Source organism: Eleutherodactylus coqui, chromosome 6 (assembly GCF_035609145.1).
Source record: "Eleutherodactylus coqui strain aEleCoq1 chromosome 6, aEleCoq1.hap1, whole genome shotgun sequence".
NCBI classification, from domain to species: domain Eukaryota; kingdom Metazoa; phylum Chordata; class Amphibia; order Anura; family Eleutherodactylidae; genus Eleutherodactylus; species Eleutherodactylus coqui.
In genome coordinates this window covers 93,470,536-93,488,846 of record NC_089842.1, presented here as the reverse complement: position 1 = coordinate 93,488,846, position 18,311 = coordinate 93,470,536, and the positions used below count along the sequence as shown (strand labels likewise).

General features: G+C 38.9%; 9 non-coding genes across 9 annotated transcripts; all 9 read right to left on the bottom strand.

Moving 5' to 3' along the window:
• Positions 1-827: 827 nt before the first annotated feature.
• Positions 828-900, bottom strand: TRNAR-CCG (transfer RNA arginine (anticodon CCG)). The gene has a single exon. It is a non-coding gene; the product is annotated as a tRNA-Arg (tRNA).
• An 822-nt stretch (positions 901-1,722) lies between these two features.
• TRNAR-CCG (transfer RNA arginine (anticodon CCG)) lies at positions 1,723-1,795 on the bottom strand. The gene has a single exon. It is a non-coding gene; the product is annotated as a tRNA-Arg (tRNA).
• An 822-nt stretch (positions 1,796-2,617) lies between these two features.
• Positions 2,618-2,690, bottom strand: TRNAR-CCG (transfer RNA arginine (anticodon CCG)). Its single transcript has one exon. It is a non-coding gene; the product is annotated as a tRNA-Arg (tRNA).
• A 1,718-nt stretch (positions 2,691-4,408) lies between these two features.
• On the bottom strand, positions 4,409-4,481 carry TRNAR-CCG (transfer RNA arginine (anticodon CCG)). The gene has a single exon. It is a non-coding gene; the product is annotated as a tRNA-Arg (tRNA).
• A 3,476-nt stretch (positions 4,482-7,957) lies between these two features.
• Positions 7,958-8,030, bottom strand: TRNAR-CCG (transfer RNA arginine (anticodon CCG)). The gene has a single exon. It is a non-coding gene; the product is annotated as a tRNA-Arg (tRNA).
• A 1,709-nt stretch (positions 8,031-9,739) lies between these two features.
• On the bottom strand, positions 9,740-9,812 carry TRNAR-CCG (transfer RNA arginine (anticodon CCG)). Its single transcript has one exon. It is a non-coding gene; the product is annotated as a tRNA-Arg (tRNA).
• An 822-nt stretch (positions 9,813-10,634) lies between these two features.
• TRNAR-CCG (transfer RNA arginine (anticodon CCG)) lies at positions 10,635-10,707 on the bottom strand. Its single transcript has one exon. It is a non-coding gene; the product is annotated as a tRNA-Arg (tRNA).
• An 822-nt stretch (positions 10,708-11,529) lies between these two features.
• On the bottom strand, positions 11,530-11,602 carry TRNAR-CCG (transfer RNA arginine (anticodon CCG)). The gene has a single exon. It is a non-coding gene; the product is annotated as a tRNA-Arg (tRNA).
• Positions 11,603-13,320: 1,718 nt separating this feature from the next.
• TRNAR-CCG (transfer RNA arginine (anticodon CCG)) lies at positions 13,321-13,393 on the bottom strand. Its single transcript has one exon. It is a non-coding gene; the product is annotated as a tRNA-Arg (tRNA).
• Between the last annotated feature and the right edge of the window lie 4,918 nt (positions 13,394-18,311).

The following is an 18,311-nucleotide window of genomic DNA, read 5'->3' as shown; positions in this document are numbered from 1 at the left end:
GGGCCTTGTTGACAGCCTAAAACATACGTGACAGACAATAGTCCTCTCATCACTCATGTGTCTGACAGCTATCCCTCTTGACTCCATTGCATATACCTGACATACCAATTAGAAACTTCGGAAATATTTCTTTCTTGCGAAAGATTGTAAATATGTTACACTATCCATGGGTAAAACTTCTTTCCTACCCTAAAGGAATTGAAACTCTAAATCAAGATGACATATTCGGCTGTCCATCAGACAGTTTTTTTTTTAAATTGAAAAACAAGGATATTTTTACTGCTACCGTATGGAGCGCTAGCAAAGACTGATATACACCCAACTGCTGTACTCTGCATTTCTGAATGACTGTTCTTCGGCACAGCACACACAAACCTGTACAAGTAACACACATTCCTTTCCCTTTTTGTCTGAGTTGAAACCCCTTTCCTTGGATCAGCCTCTTCACTTACAGTGTCTTCTTCTGCATCTTTGGCTCCATCTTGTGGTAAGGGTGGATAATAATTAAACATGTATAATACTGCTAATGGTCCAAGAAGTCTTTTTGAAATTGTTTTTGAAGATAAAGAGTAATGAAAAGGCAAGACCAGTTAATCCAACATGAGTAATTTTAAGAGTTGTTCTTCTCATTAATGACTTGCACAACATTTAAATTAAGGGGAAAACAACTAGTTTATAAGCTACTTATAGTCCGATTCGTATGTTTCGCAAGATCAACAATGTGGCTTACAATTATATATGTTTCAGAATTCAACTGAGTAGGAAGGTACTGAGCTTTTAGATTCATGAACAATAGAGCTTCAAACAGTCAACACTTTAAAATCCAATGACCCAGGTGGGACTTGAACCCACAATCCCCAGCTCCGGAGGCTGATGCCTTCTCCATTAGGCCACTGGGCCTTGTTGACCCCCTAAACCATACATGACAGACAATAGTCCTCCGATCACTCATGTGTCCGACAGCTATCCCTCCTGACTCCATTGCATATACCTGACATACCAATTAGAAACTTCGGAAATATTTCTTTCTTGCGAAAGATTGTAAATATGTTACACTATCCATGGGTAAAACTTCTTTCCTACCCTAAAGGAATTGAAACTCTAAATCAAGATGACATATTCGGCTGTCCATCAGACAGTTTTTTTTTTAAATTGAAAAACAAGGATATTTTTACTGCTACCGTATGGAGCGCTAGCAAAGACGGATAAACACCCAACTGCTGTACTCTGCATTTCTGAATGGCTGTTCTTCGGCACAGCACACACAAACCTGTACAAGTAACACACATTCCTTTCCCTTTTTGTCTGAGTTGGAACCCTTTTCCTTGGATCAGCCTCTCCAATTACAGTGTCTTCTTCCACATCTTTGGCTCCATCTTGTGGTAAGGGTGGATAATAATTGAACATGTATAATACTGCTAATGGTCCAAGAAGTCTTTTTGAAATTGTTTTTGAAGATAAAGAGTAATGAAAAGGCAAGACCAGTTAATCCAACATGAGTAATTTTAAGAGTTGTTCTTCTCATTAATGACTTGCACAACATTTAAATTAAGGGGAAAACAACTAGTTTATAAGCTACTTATAGTCCGATTCGTATGTTTCGCAAGATCAACAATGTTGCTTACAATTATATATGTTTCAGAACTCAACTGAGTAGGAAGGTACTGAGCTTTTAGATTCATGAACAATAGAGCTTCAAAGAGTCAACACTTTAAAATCCAATGACCCAGGTGGGACTTGAACCCACAATCCCCAGCTCCGGAGGCTGATGCCTTCTCCATTAGGCCACTGGGCCTTATTGACAGCCTAAAACATACGTGACAGAGAATAGTCCTCTCATCACTCATGTGTCTGACAGCTATCCCTCTTGACTCCATTGCATATACCTGACATACCAATTAGAAACTTCGGAAATATTTCTTTCTTGCGAAGATTGTAAACATGTTACACTATCCATGGGTAAAACTTCTTTCCTACCCTAAAGGAATTGAAACTCTAAATCAAGATGACATATTCGGCTGTCCATCAGACAGTTTTTTTTTTTAAATTGAAAAACAAGGATATTTTTACTGCTACCGTATGGAGCGCTAGCGAAGACTGATAGACACCCAACTGCTGCACTCTGCATTTCTGAATGACTGTTCTTCGGCACAGCACACACAAACCTGTACAAGTAACACACATTCCTTTCCCGTTTTGTCTGAGTTGGAACCCTTTTCCTTGGATCAGCCCCTCCAATTACAGTGTCTTCTTCCGCATCTTTGGCTCCATCTTGTGGTAAGGGTGGATAATAATTGAACATGTATAATACTGCTAATGGTCCAAGAAGTCTTTTTGAAATTGTTTTTGAAGATAAAGAGTAATGAAAAGGCAAGACCAGTTAATCCAACATGAGTAATTTTAAGAGTTGTTCTTCTCATTAATGACTTGCACAACATTTAAATTAAGGGGAAAACAACTAGTTTATAAGCTACTTATAGTCCGATTCGTATGTTTCGCAAGATCAACAATGTGGCTTACAATTATATATGTTTCAGAATTCAACTGAGTAGGAAGGTACTGAGCTTTTAGATTCATGAACAATAGAGCTTCAAACAGTCAACACCTTAAAATCCAATGACCCAGGTGGGACTTGAACCCACAATCCCCAGCTCCGGAGGCTGATGCCTTCTCCATTAGGCCACTGGGCCTTGTTGACCCCCTAAACCATACATGACAGACAATAGTCCTCCGATCACTCATGTGTCCGACAGCTATCCCTCCTGACTCCATTGCATATACCTGACATACCAATTAGAAACTTCGGAAATATTTCTTTCTTGCGAAAGATTGTAAATATGTTACACTATCCATGGGTAAAACTTCTTTCCTACCCTAAAGGAATTGAAACTCTAAATCAAGATGACATATTCGGCTGTCCATCAGACAGTTTTTTTTTTAAATTGAAAAACAAGGATATTTTTACTGCTACCGTATGGAGCGCTAGCAAAGACGGATAAACACCCAACTGCTGTACTCTGCATTTCTGAATGGCTGTTCTTCGGCACAGCACACACAAACCTGTACAAGTAACACACATTCCTTTCCCTTTTTGTCTGAGTTGGAACCCTTTTCCTTGGATCAGCCTCTCCAATTACAGTGTCTTCTTCCACATCTTTGGCTCCATCTTGTGGTAAGGGTGGATAATAATTGAACATGTATAATACTGCTAATGGTCCAAGAAGTCTTTTTGAAATTGTTTTTGAAGATAAAGAGTAATGAAAAGGCAAGACCAGTTAATCCAACATGAGTAATTTAAAGAGTTGTTCTTCATATTAATGACTTGCACAACATTTAAATTAAGGGGAAAACAACTAGATTATAAGCTACTTATAAGTCCGATTCGTATGTTTCGCAAGATCAACAATGTGGCTTACAATTATATATGTTTCAGAATTCAACTGAGTAGGAAGGTACTGAGCTTTTAGATTCATGAACAATAGAGCTTCAAACAGTCAACACTTTAAAATCCAATGACCCAGGTGGGACTTGAACCCACAATCCCCAGCTCTGGAGGCTGATGCCTTCTCCATTAGGCCACTGGGCCTTGTTGACCCCCTAAACCATACGTGACAGATAATAGTCCTCCGATCACTCATGTGTCCGACAGCTATCCCTCCTGACTCCATTGCATATACCTGACATACCAATTAGAAACTTCGGAAATATTTCTTTCTTGCGAAGATTGTAAACATGTTACACTATCCATGGGTAAAACTTCTTTCCTACCCTAAAGGAATTGAAACTCTAAATCAAGATGACATATTCGGCTGTCCATCAGACAGTTTTTTTTTTTAAATTGAAAAACAAGGATATTTTTACTGCTACCATATGGAGCGCTAGCGAAGACTGATAGACACCCAACTGCTGCACTCTGCATTTCTGAATGACTGTTCTTCGGCACAGCACACACAAACCTGTACAAGTAACACACATTCCTTTCCCGTTTTGTCTGAGTTGGAACCCTTTTCCTTGGATCAGCCTCTCCAATTACAGTGTCTTCTTCCGCATCTTTGGCTCCATCTTGTGGTAAGGGTGGATAATAATTGAACATGTATAATACTGCTAATGGTCCAAGAAGTCTTTTTGAAATTGTTTTTGAAGATAAAGAGTAATGAAAAGGCAAGACCAGTTAATCCAACATGAGTAATTTTAAGAGTTGTTCTTCTCATTAATGACTTGCACAACATTTAAATTAAGGGGAAAACAACTAGTTTATAAGCTACTTATAGTCCGATTCGAATGTTTCGCAAGATCAACAATGTGGCTTACAATTATATATGTTTCAGAATTCAACTGAGTAGGAAGGTACTGAGCTTTTAGATTCATGAACAATAGAGCTTCAAACAGTCAACACCTTAAAATCCAATGACCCAGGTGGGACTTGAACCCACAATCCCCAGCTCCGGAGGCTGATGCCTTCTCCATTAGGCCACTGGGCCTTGTTGACAGCTTAAAACATACGTGACAGACAATAGTCCTCTCATCACTCATGTGTCTGACAGCTATCCCTCTTGACTCCATTGCATATACCTGACATACCAATTAGAAACTTCGGAAATATTTCTTTCTTGCGAAGATTGTAAACATGTTACACTATCCATGGGTAAAACTTCTTTCCTACCCTAAAGGAATTGAAACTCTAAATCAAGATGACATATTCGGCTGTCCATCAGACAGTTTTTTTGTTTTAAATTGAAAAACAAGGATATTTTTACTGCTACCGTATGGAGCGCTAGCGAAGACTGATAGACACCCAACTGCTGCACTCTGCATTTCTGAATGACTGTTCTTCGGCATAGCACACACAAACCTGTACAAGTAACACACATTCCTTTCCCGTTTTGTCTGAGTTGGAACCCTTTTCCTTGGATCAGCCTCTCCAATTACAGTGTCTTCTTCCGCATCTTTGGCTCCATCTTGTGGTAAGGGTGGATAATAATTGAACATGTATAATACTGCTAATGGTCCAAGAAGTCTTTTTGAAATTGTTTTTGAAGATAAAGAGTAATGAAAAGGCAAGACCAGTTAATCCAACATGAGTAATTTTAAGAGTTGTTCTTCTCATTAATGACTTGCACAACATTTAAATTAAGGGGAAAACCACTAGTTTATAAGCTACTTATAGTCCGATTCGTATGTTTCGCAAGATCAACAATGTGGCTTACAATTATATATGTTTCAGAAGGTACTGAGCTTTTAGATTCATGAACAATAGAGCTTCAAACAGTCAACACCTTAAAATCCAATGACCCAGGTGGGAATTGAACCCACAATCCCCAGCTCTGGAGGCTGATGCCTTCTCCACTGGGCCTTGTTGACAGCCTAAAACATACGTGACAGACAATAGTCCTCTCATCACTCATGTGTCTGACAGCTATCCCTCTTGACTCCATTGCATATACCTGACATACCAATTAGAAACTTCGGAAACATTTCTTTCTTGCGAAAGATTGTAAATATGTTACACTATCCATGGGTAAAACTTCTTTCCTACCCTAAAGGAATTGAAACTCTAAATCAAGATGACATATTCGGCTGTCCATCAGACAGTTTTTTTTTTAAATTGAAAAACAAGGATATTTTTACTGCTACCGTATGGAGCGCTAGCAAAGACTGATAGACACCCAACTGCTGTACTCTGCATTTCTGAATGACTGTTCTTCGGCACAGCACACACAAACCTGTACAAGTAACACACATTCCTTTCCCTTTTTGTCTGAGTTGAAACCCCTTTCTTTGGATCAGCCTCTCCAATTACAGTGTCTTCTTCCGCATCTTTGGCTCCATCTTGTGGTAAGGGTGGATAATAATTGAACATGTATAATACTGCTAATGGTCCAAGAAGTCTTTTTGAAATTGTTTTTGAAGATAAAGAGTAATGAAAAGGCAAGACCAGTTAATCCAACATGAGTAATTTTAAGAGTTGTTCTTCTCATTAATGACTTGCACAACATTTAAATTAAGGGGAAACAACTAGTTTATAAGCTACTTATAGTCCGATTCGTATGTTTCGCAAGATCAACAATGTGGCTTACAATTATATATGTTTCAGAATTCAACTGAGTAGGAAGGTACTGAGCTTTTAGATTCATGAACAATAGAGCTTCAAACAGTCAACACCTTAAAATCCAATGACCCAGGTGGGAATTGAACCCACAATCCCCAGCTCCGGAGGCTGATGCCTTCTCCACTGGGCCTTGTTCACAGCCTAAAACATACGTGACAGACAATAGTCCTCTCATCACTCATGTGTCTGACAGCTATCCCTCTTGACTCCATTGCATATACCTGACATACCAATTAGAAACTTCGGAAATATTTCTTTCTTGCGAAAGATTGTAAATATGTTACACTATCCATGGGTAAAACTTCTTTCCTACCCTAAAGGAATTGAAACTCTAAATCAAGATGACATATTCGGCTGTCCATCAGACAGTTTTTTTTTTTTAAATTGAAAAACAAGGATATTTTCACTGCTACCGTATGGAGCGCTAGCGAAGACTGATAGACACCCAACTGCTGCACTCTGCATTTCTGAATGACTGTTCTTCGGCACAGCACACACAAACCTGTTCAAGTAACACACATTCCTTTCCCGTTTTGTCTGAGTTGGAACCCTTTTCCTTGGATCAGCCCCTCCAATTACAGTGTCTTCTTCCGCATCTTTGGCTCCATCTTGTGGTAAGGGTGGATAATAATTGAACATGTATAATACTGCTAATGGTCCAAGAAGTCTTTTTGAAATTGTTTTTGAAGATAAAGAGTAATGAAAAGGCAAGACCAGTTAATCCAACATGAGTAATTTTAAGAGTTGTTCTTCTCATTAATGACTTGCACAACATTTAAATTAAGGGGAAACAACTAGTTTATAAGCTACTTATAGTCCGATTCGTATGTTTCGCAAGATCAACAATGTGGCTTACAATTATATATGTTTCAGAATTCAACTGAGTAGGAAGGTACTGAGCTTTTAGATTCATGAACAATAGAGCTTCAAACAGTCAACACCTTAAAATCCAATGACCCAGGTGGGACTTGACCCACAATCCCCAGCTCTGGAGGCTGATGCCTTCTCCATTAGGCCACTGGGCCTTGTTGACAGCTTAAAACATACGTGACAGATAATAGTCCTCTCATCACTCATGTGTCTGACAGCTATCCCTCTTGACTCCATTGCATATACCTGACATACCAATTAGAAACTTCGGAAATATTTCTTTCTTGCGAAGATTGTAAACATGTTACACTATCCATGGGTAAAACTTCTTTCCTACCCTAAAGGAATTGAAACTCTAAATCAAGATGACATATTCGGCTGTCCATCAGACAGTTTTTTTTTTTTAAATTGAAAAACAAGGATATTTTTACTGCTACCGTATGGAGCGCTAGCGAAGACTGATAGACACCCAACTGCTGTACTCTGCATTTCTGAATGACTGTTCTTCGGCACAGCACACACAAACCTGTACAAGTAACACACATTCCTTTCCCGTTTTGTCTGAGTTGGAACCCTTTTCCTTGGATCAGCCTCTCCAATTACAGTGTCTTCTTCCGCATCTTTGGCTCCATCTTGTGGTAAGGGTGGATAATAATTGAACATGTATAATACTGCTAATGGTCCAAGAAGTCTTTTTGAAATTGTTTTTGAAGATAAAGAGTAATGAAAAGGCAAGACCAGTTAATCCAACATGAGTAATTTTAAGAGTTGTTCTTCTCATTAATGACTTGCACAACATTTAAATTAAGGGGAGAACAACTAGTTTATAAGCTACTTATAGTCCGATTCGTATGTTTCGCAAGATCAACAATGTGGCTTACAATTATATATGTTTCAGAATTCAACTGAGTAGGAAGGTACTGAGCTTTTAGATTCATGAACAATAGAGCTTCAAAGAGTCAACACTTTAAAATCCAATGACCCAGGTGGGACTTGAACCCACAATCCCCAGTTCCGGAGGCTGATGCCTTCTCCATTAGGCCACTGGGCCTTATTGACAGCCTAAAACATACGTGACAGAGAATAGTCCTCTCATCACTCATGTGTCTGACAGCTATCCCTCTTGACTCCATTGCATATACCTGACATACCAATTAGAAACTTCGGAAATATTTCTTTCTTGCGAAGATTGTAAACATGTTACACTATCCATGGGTAAAACTTCTTTTCTACCCTAAAGGAATTGAAACTCTAAATCAAGATGACATATTCGGCTGTCCATCAGACAGTTTTTTTTTTTTAAATTGAAAAACAAGGATATTTTTACTGCTACCGTATGGAGCGCTAGCGAAGACTGATAGACACCCAACTGCTGCACTCTGCATTTCTGAATGACTGTTCTTCGGCACAGCACACACAAACCTGTACAAGTAACACACATTCCTTTCCCGTTTTGTCTGAGTTGGAACCCTTTTCCTTGGATCAGCCCCTCCAATTACAGTGTCTTCTTCCGCATCTTTGGCTCCATCTTGTGGTAAGGGTGGATAATAATTGAACATGTATAATACTGCTAATGGTCCAAGAAGTCTTTTTGAAATTGTTTTTGAAGATAAAGAGTAATGAAAAGGCAAGACCAGTTAATCCAACATGAGTAATTTAAAGAGTTGTTCTTCTCATTAATGACTTGCACAACATTTAAATTAAGGGGAAACAACTAGTTTATAAGCTACTTATAGTCCGATTCGTATGTTTCGCAAGATCAACAATGTGGCTTACAATTATATATGTTTCAGAATTCAACTGAGTAGGAAGGTACTGAGCTTTTAGATTCATGAACAATAGAGCTTCAAACAGTCAACACCTTAAAATCCAATGACCCAGGTGGGAATTGAACCCACAATCCCCAGCTCCGGAGGCTGATGCCTTCTCCACTGGGCCTTGTTGACAGCCTAAAACATACGTGACAGACAATAGTCCTCTCATCACTCATGTGTCTGACAGCTATCCCTCTTGACTCCATTGCATATACCTGACATACCAATTAGAAACTTCGGAAATATTTCTTTCTTGCGAAAGATTGTAAATATGTTACACTATCCATGGGTAAAACTTCTTTCCTACCCTAAAGGAATTGAAACTCTAAATCAAGATGACATATTCGGCTGTCCATCAGACAGTTTTTTTTTTAAATTGAAAAACAAGGATATTTTTACTGCTACCGTATGGAGCGCTAGCAAAGACTGATATACACCCAACTGCTGTACTCTGCATTTCTGAATGACTGTTCTTCGGCACAGCACACACAAACCTGTACAAGTAACACACATTCCTTTCCCTTTTTGTCTGAGTTGAAACCCCTTTCCTTGGATCAGCCTCTTCACTTACAGTGTCTTCTTCTGCATCTTTGGCTCCATCTTGTGGTAAGGGTGGATAATAATTAAACATGTATAATACTGCTAATGGTCCAAGAAGTCTTTTTGAAATTGTTTTTGAAGATAAAGAGTAATGAAAAGGCAAGACCAGTTAATCCAACATGAGTAATTTTAAGAGTTGTTCTTCTCATTAATGACTTGCACAACATTTAAATTAAGGGGAAAACAACTAGTTTATAAGCTACTTATAGTCCGATTCGTATGTTTCGCAAGATCAACAATGTGGCTTACAATTATATATGTTTCAGAATTCAACTGAGTAGGAAGGTACTGAGCTTTTAGATTCATGAACAATAGAGCTTCAAACAGTCAACACTTTAAAATCCAATGACCCAGGTGGGACTTGAACCCACAATCCCCAGCTCCGGAGGCTGATGCCTTCTCCATTAGGCCACTGGGCCTTGTTGACCCCCTAAACCATACATGACAGACAATAGTCCTCCGATCACTCATGTGTCCGACAGCTATCCCTCCTGACTCCATTGCATATACCTGACATACCAATTAGAAACTTCGGAAATATTTCTTTCTTGCGAAAGATTGTAAATATGTTACACTATCCATGGGTAAAACTTCTTTCCTACCCTAAAGGAATTGAAACTCTAAATCAAGATGACATATTCGGCTGTCCATCAGACAGTTTTTTTTTTAAATTGAAAAACAAGGATATTTTTACTGCTACCGTATGGAGCGCTAGCAAAGACGGATAAACACCCAACTGCTGTACTCTGCATTTCTGAATGGCTGTTCTTCGGCACAGCACACACAAACCTGTACAAGTAACACACATTCCTTTCCCTTTTTGTCTGAGTTGGAACCCTTTTCCTTGGATCAGCCTCTCCAATTACAGTGTCTTCTTCCACATCTTTGGCTCCATCTTGTGGTAAGGGTGGATAATAATTGAACATGTATAATACTGCTAATGGTCCAAGAAGTCTTTTTGAAATTGTTTTTGAAGATAAAGAGTAATGAAAAGGCAAGACCAGTTAATCCAACATGAGTAATTTTAAGAGTTGTTCTTCTCATTAATGACTTGCACAACATTTAAATTAAGGGGAAAACAACTAGTTTATAAGCTACTTATAGTCCGATTCGTATGTTTCGCAAGATCAACAATGTTGCTTACAATTATATATGTTTCAGAACTCAACTGAGTAGGAAGGTACTGAGCTTTTAGATTCATGAACAATAGAGCTTCAAAGAGTCAACACTTTAAAATCCAATGACCCAGGTGGGACTTGAACCCACAATCCCCAGCTCCGGAGGCTGATGCCTTCTCCATTAGGCCACTGGGCCTTATTGACAGCCTAAAACATACGTGACAGAGAATAGTCCTCTCATCACTCATGTGTCTGACAGCTATCCCTCTTGACTCCATTGCATATACCTGACATACCAATTAGAAACTTCGGAAATATTTCTTTCTTGCGAAGATTGTAAACATGTTACACTATCCATGGGTAAAACTTCTTTCCTACCCTAAAGGAATTGAAACTCTAAATCAAGATGACATATTCGGCTGTCCATCAGACAGTTTTTTTTTTTAAATTGAAAAACAAGGATATTTTTACTGCTACCGTATGGAGCGCTAGCGAAGACTGATAGACACCCAACTGCTGCACTCTGCATTTCTGAATGACTGTTCTTCGGCACAGCACACACAAACCTGTACAAGTAACACACATTCCTTTCCCGTTTTGTCTGAGTTGGAACCCTTTTCCTTGGATCAGCCCCTCCAATTACAGTGTCTTCTTCCGCATCTTTGGCTCCATCTTGTGGTAAGGGTGGATAATAATTGAACATGTATAATACTGCTAATGGTCCAAGAAGTCTTTTTGAAATTGTTTTTGAAGATAAAGAGTAATGAAAAGGCAAGACCAGTTAATCCAACATGAGTAATTTTAAGAGTTGTTCTTCTCATTAATGACTTGCACAACATTTAAATTAAGGGGAAAACAACTAGTTTATAAGCTACTTATAGTCCGATTCGTATGTTTCGCAAGATCAACAATGTGGCTTACAATTATATATGTTTCAGAATTCAACTGAGTAGGAAGGTACTGAGCTTTTAGATTCATGAACAATAGAGCTTCAAACAGTCAACACCTTAAAATCCAATGACCCAGGTGGGACTTGAACCCACAATCCCCAGCTCCGGAGGCTGATGCCTTCTCCATTAGGCCACTGGGCCTTGTTGACCCCCTAAACCATACATGACAGACAATAGTCCTCCGATCACTCATGTGTCCGACAGCTATCCCTCCTGACTCCATTGCATATACCTGACATACCAATTAGAAACTTCGGAAATATTTCTTTCTTGCGAAAGATTGTAAATATGTTACACTATCCATGGGTAAAACTTCTTTCCTACCCTAAAGGAATTGAAACTCTAAATCAAGATGACATATTCGGCTGTCCATCAGACAGTTTTTTTTTTAAATTGAAAAACAAGGATATTTTTACTGCTACCGTATGGAGCGCTAGCAAAGACGGATAAACACCCAACTGCTGTACTCTGCATTTCTGAATGGCTGTTCTTCGGCACAGCACACACAAACCTGTACAAGTAACACACATTCCTTTCCCTTTTTGTCTGAGTTGGAACCCTTTTCCTTGGATCAGCCTCTCCAATTACAGTGTCTTCTTCCACATCTTTGGCTCCATCTTGTGGTAAGGGTGGATAATAATTGAACATGTATAATACTGCTAATGGTCCAAGAAGTCTTTTTGAAATTGTTTTTGAAGATAAAGAGTAATGAAAAGGCAAGACCAGTTAATCCAACATGAGTAATTTAAAGAGTTGTTCTTCATATTAATGACTTGCACAACATTTAAATTAAGGGGAAAACAACTAGATTATAAGCTACTTATAAGTCCGATTCGTATGTTTCGCAAGATCAACAATGTGGCTTACAATTATATATGTTTCAGAATTCAACTGAGTAGGAAGGTACTGAGCTTTTAGATTCATGAACAATAGAGCTTCAAACAGTCAACACTTTAAAATCCAATGACCCAGGTGGGACTTGAACCCACAATCCCCAGCTCTGGAGGCTGATGCCTTCTCCATTAGGCCACTGGGCCTTGTTGACCCCCTAAACCATACGTGACAGATAATAGTCCTCCGATCACTCATGTGTCCGACAGCTATCCCTCCTGACTCCATTGCATATACCTGACATACCAATTAGAAACTTCGGAAATATTTCTTTCTTGCGAAGATTGTAAACATGTTACACTATCCATGGGTAAAACTTCTTTCCTACCCTAAAGGAATTGAAACTCTAAATCAAGATGACATATTCGGCTGTCCATCAGACAGTTTTTTTTTTTAAATTGAAAAACAAGGATATTTTTACTGCTACCATATGGAGCGCTAGCGAAGACTGATAGACACCCAACTGCTGCACTCTGCATTTCTGAATGACTGTTCTTCGGCACAGCACACACAAACCTGTACAAGTAACACACATTCCTTTCCCGTTTTGTCTGAGTTGGAACCCTTTTCCTTGGATCAGCCTCTCCAATTACAGTGTCTTCTTCCGCATCTTTGGCTCCATCTTGTGGTAAGGGTGGATAATAATTGAACATGTATAATACTGCTAATGGTCCAAGAAGTCTTTTTGAAATTGTTTTTGAAGATAAAGAGTAATGAAAAGGCAAGACCAGTTAATCCAACATGAGTAATTTTAAGAGTTGTTCTTCTCATTAATGACTTGCACAACATTTAAATTAAGGGGAAAACAACTAGTTTATAAGCTACTTATAGTCCGATTCGTATGTTTCGCAAGATCAACAATGTTGCTTACAATTATATATGTTTCAGAACTCAACTGAGTCGGAAGGTACTGAGCTTTTAGATTCATGAACAATAGAGCTTCAAACAGTCAACACCTTAAAATCCAATGACCCAGGTGGGACTTGAACCCACAATCCCCAGCTCCGGAGGCTGATGCCTTCTCCATTAGGCCACTGGGCCTTGTTGACAGCTTAAAACATACGTGACAGACAATAGTCCTCTCATCACTCATGTGTCTGACAGCTATCCCTCTTGACTCCATTGCATATACCTGACATACCAATTAGAAACTTCGGAAATATTTCTTTCTTGCGAAGATTGTAAACATGTTACACTATCCATGGGTAAAACTTCTTTCCTACCCTAAAGGAATTGAAACTCTAAATCAAGATGACATATTCGGCTGTCCATCAGACAGTTTTTTTTTTTAAATTGAAAAACAAGGATATTTTTACTGCTACCGTATGGAGCGCTAGCGAAGACTGATAGACACCCAACTGCTGCACTCTGCATTTCTGAATGACTGTTCTTCGGCACAGCACACACAAACCTGCACAAGTAACACACATTCCTTTCCCGTTTTGTCTGAGTTGGAACCCTTTTCCTTGGATCAGCCTCTCCAATTACAGTGTCTTCTTCCGCATCTTTGGCTCCATCTTGTGGTAAGGGTGGATAATAATTGAACATGTATAATACTGCTAATGGTCCAAGAAGTCTTTTTGAAATTGTTTTTGAAGATAAAGAGTAATGAAAAGGCAAGACCAGTTAATCCAACATGAGTAATTTAAAGATTTGTTCTTCTCATTAATGACTTGCACAACATTTAAATTAAGGGGAAAACAACTAGTTTATAAGCTACTTATAAGTCCGATTCGTATGTTTCGCAAGATCAACAATGTGGCTTACAATTATATATGTTTCAGAATTCAACTGAGTAGGAAGGTACTGAGCTTTTAGATTCATGAACAATAGAGCTTCAAACAGTCAACACCTTAAAATCCAATGACCCAGGTGGGACTTGAACCCACAATCCCCAGCTCTGGAGGCTGATGCCTTCTCCATTAGGCCACTGGGCCTTGTTGACCCCCTAAACCATACATGACAGACAATAGTCCTCCGATCACTCATGTGTCCGACAGCTATCCCTCCTGACTCCATTGCATATACCTGACATACCAATTAGAAACTTCGGAAATATTTCTTTCTTGCGAAAGATTGTAAATATGTTACACTATCCATGGGTAAAACTTCTTTCCTACCCTAAAGGAATTGAAACTCTAAATCAAGATGACATATTCGGCTGTCCATCAGACAGTTTTTTTTTTAAATTGAAAAACAAGGATATTTTTACTGCTACCGTATGGAGCGCTAGCAAAGACGGATAAACACCCAACTGCTGCACTCTGCATTTCTGAATGGCTGTTCTTCGGCACAGCACACACAAACCTGTACAAGTAACACACATTCCTTTCCCTTTTTGTCTGAGTTGGAACCCTTTTCCTTGGATCAGCCTCTCCAATTACAGTGTCTTCTTCCACATCTTTGGCTCCATCTTGTGGTAAGGGTGGATAATAATTGAACATGTATAATACTGCTAATGGTCCAAGAAGTCTTTTTGAAATTGTTTTTGAAGATAAAGAGTAATGAAAAGGCAAGACCAGTTAATCCAACATGAGTAATTTTAAGAGTTGTTCTTCTCATTAATGACTTGCACAACATTTAAATTAAGGGGAAAACAACTAGTTTATAAGCTACTTATAGTCCGATTCGTATGTTTCACAAGATCAACAATGTTGCTTACAATTATATATGTTTCAGAACTCAACTGAGTAGGAAGGTACTGAGCTTTTAGATTCATGAACAATAGAGCTTCAAAGAGTCAACACTTTAAAATCCAATGACCCAGGTGGGACTTTAACCCACAATCCCCAGCTCTGGAGGCTGATGCCTTCTCCATTAGGCCACTGGGCCTTGTTGACCCCCTAAACCATACGTGACAGATAATAGTCCTCCGATCACTCATGTGTCCGACAGCTATCCCTCCTGACTCCATTGCATATACCTGACATACCAATTAGAAACTTCGGAAATATTTCTTTCTTGCGAAGATTGTAAACATGTTACACTATCCATGGGTAAAACTTCTTTCCTACCCTAAAGGAATTGAAACTCTAAATCAAGATGACATATTCGGCTGTCCATCAGACAGTTTTTTTTTTTAAATTGAAAAACAAGGATATTTTTACTGCTACCGTATGGAGCGCTAGCGAAGACTGATAGACACCCAACTGCTGCACTCTGCATTTCTGAATGACTGTTCTTCGGCACAGCACACACAAACCTGTACAAGTAACACACATTCCTTTCCCGTTTTGTCTGAGTTGGAACCCTTTTCCTTGGATCAGCCTCTCCAATTACAGTGTCTTCTTCCGCATCTTTGGCTCCATCTTGTGGTAAGGGTGGATAATAATTGAACATGTATAATACTGCTAATGGTCCAAGAAGTCTTTTTGAAATTGTTTTTGAAGATAAAGAGTAATGAAAAGGCAAGACCAGTTAATCCAACATGAGTAATTTTAAGAGTTGTTCTTCTCATTAATGACTTGCACAACATTTAAATTAAGGGGAAAACAACTAGTTTATAAGCTACTTATAGTCCGATTCGTATGTTTCGCAAGATCAACAATGTGGCTTACAATTATATATGTTTCAGAATTCAACTGAGTAGGAAGGTACTGAGCTTTTAGATTCATGAACAATAGAGCTTCAAACAGTCAACACCTTAAAATCCAATGACCCAGGTGGGACTTGAACCCACAATCCCCAGCTCTGGAGGCTGATGCCTTCTCCATTAGGCCACTGGGCCTTGTTGACCCCCTAAACCATACATGACAGACAATAGTCCTCCGATCACTCATGTGTCCGACAGCTATCCCTCCTGACTCCATTGCATATACCTGACATACCAATTAGAAACTTCGGAAATATTTCTTTCTTGCGAAAGATTGTAAATATGTTACACTATCCATGGGTAAAACTTCTTTCCTACCCTAAAGGAATTGAAACTCTAAATCAAGATGACATATTCGGCTGTCCATCAGACAGTTTTTTTTTTAAATTGAAAAACAAGGATATTTTTACTGCTACCGTATGGAGCGCTAGCAAAGACGGATAAACACCCAACTGCAGCACTCTGCATTTCTGAATGGCTGTTCTTCGGCACAGCACACACAAACCTGTACAAGTAACACACATTCCTTTCCCTTTTTGTCTGAGTTGGAACCCTTTTCCTTGGATCAGCCTCTCCAATTACAGTGTCTTCTTCCACATCTTTGGCTCCATCTTGTGGTAAGGGTGGATAATAATTGAACATGTATAATACTGCTAATGGTCCAAGAAGTCTTTTTGAAATTGTTTTTGAAGATAAAGAGTAATGAAAAGGCAAGACCAGTTAATCCAACATGAGTAATTTTAAGAGTTGTTCTTCTCATTAATGACTTGCACAACATTTAAATTAAGGGGAAAACAACTAGTTTATAAGCTACTTATAGTCCGATTCGTATGTTTCGCAAGATCAACAATGTTGCTTACAATTATATATGTTTCAGAACTCAACTGAGTAGGAAGGTACTGAGCTTTTAGATTCATGAACAATAGAGCTTCAAAGAGTCAACACTTTAAAATCCAATGACCCAGGTGGGACTTTAACCCACAATCCCCAGCTCTGGAGGCTGATGCCTTCTCCATTAGGCCACTGGGCCTTATTGACAGCCTAAAACATACGTGACAGAGAATAGTCCTCTCATCACTCATGTGTCTGACAGCTATCCCTCTTGACTCCATTGCATATACCTGACATACCAATTAGAAACTTCGGAAATATTTCTTTCTTGCGAAGATTGTAAACATGTTACACTATCCATGGGTAAAACTTCTTTCCTACCCTAAAGGAATTGAAACTCTAAATCAAGATGACATATTCGGCTGTCCATCAGACAGTTTTTTTTTTTAAATTGAAAAACAAGGATATTTTTACTGCTACCGTATGGAGCGCTAGCGAAGACTGATAGACACCCAACTGCTGCACTCTGCATTTCTGAATGACTGTTCTTCGGCACAGCACACACAAACCTGTACAAGTAACACACATTCCTTTCCCGTTTTGTCTGAGTTGGAACCCTTTTCCTTGGATCAGCCTCTCCAATTACAGTGTCTTCTTCCGCATCTTTGGCTCCATCTTGTGGTAAGGGTGGATAATAATTGAACATGTATAATACTGCTAATGGTCCAAGAAGTCTTTTTGAAATTGTTTTTGAAGATAAAGAGTAATGAAAAGGCAAGACCAGTTAATCCAACATGAGTAATTTTAAGAGTTGTTCTTCTCATTAATGACTTGCACAACATTTAAATTAAGGGGAAAACAACTAGTTTATAAGCTACTTATAGTCCGATTCGTATGTTTCGCAAGATCAACAATGTGGCTTACAATTATATATGTTTCAGAATTCAACTGAGTAGGAAGGTACTGAGCTTTTAGATTCATGAACAATAGAGCTTCAAACAGTCAACACCTTAAAATCCAATGACCCAGGTGGGACTTGAACCCACAATCCCCAGCTCTGGAGGCTGATGCCTTCTCCATTAGGCCACTGGGCCTTGTTGACCCCCTAAACCATACATGACAGACAATAGTCCTCCGATCACTCATGTGTCCGACAGCTATCCCTCCTGACTCCATTGCATATACCTGACATACCAATTAGAAACTTCGGAAATATTTCTTGCGAAAGATTGTAAATATGTTACACTATCCATGGGTAAAACTTCTTTCCTACCCTAAAGGAATTGAAACTCTAAATCAAGATGACATATTCGGCTGTCCATCAGACAGTTTTTTTTTTAAATTGAAAAACAAGGATATTTTTACTGCTACCGTATGGAGCGCTAGCAAAGACGGATAAACACCCAACTGCTGCACTCTGCATTTCTGAATGGCTGTTCTTCGGCACAGCACACACAAACCTGTACAAGTAACACACATTCCTTTCCCTTTTTGTCTGAGTTGGAACCCTTTTCCTTGGATCAGCCTCTCCAATTA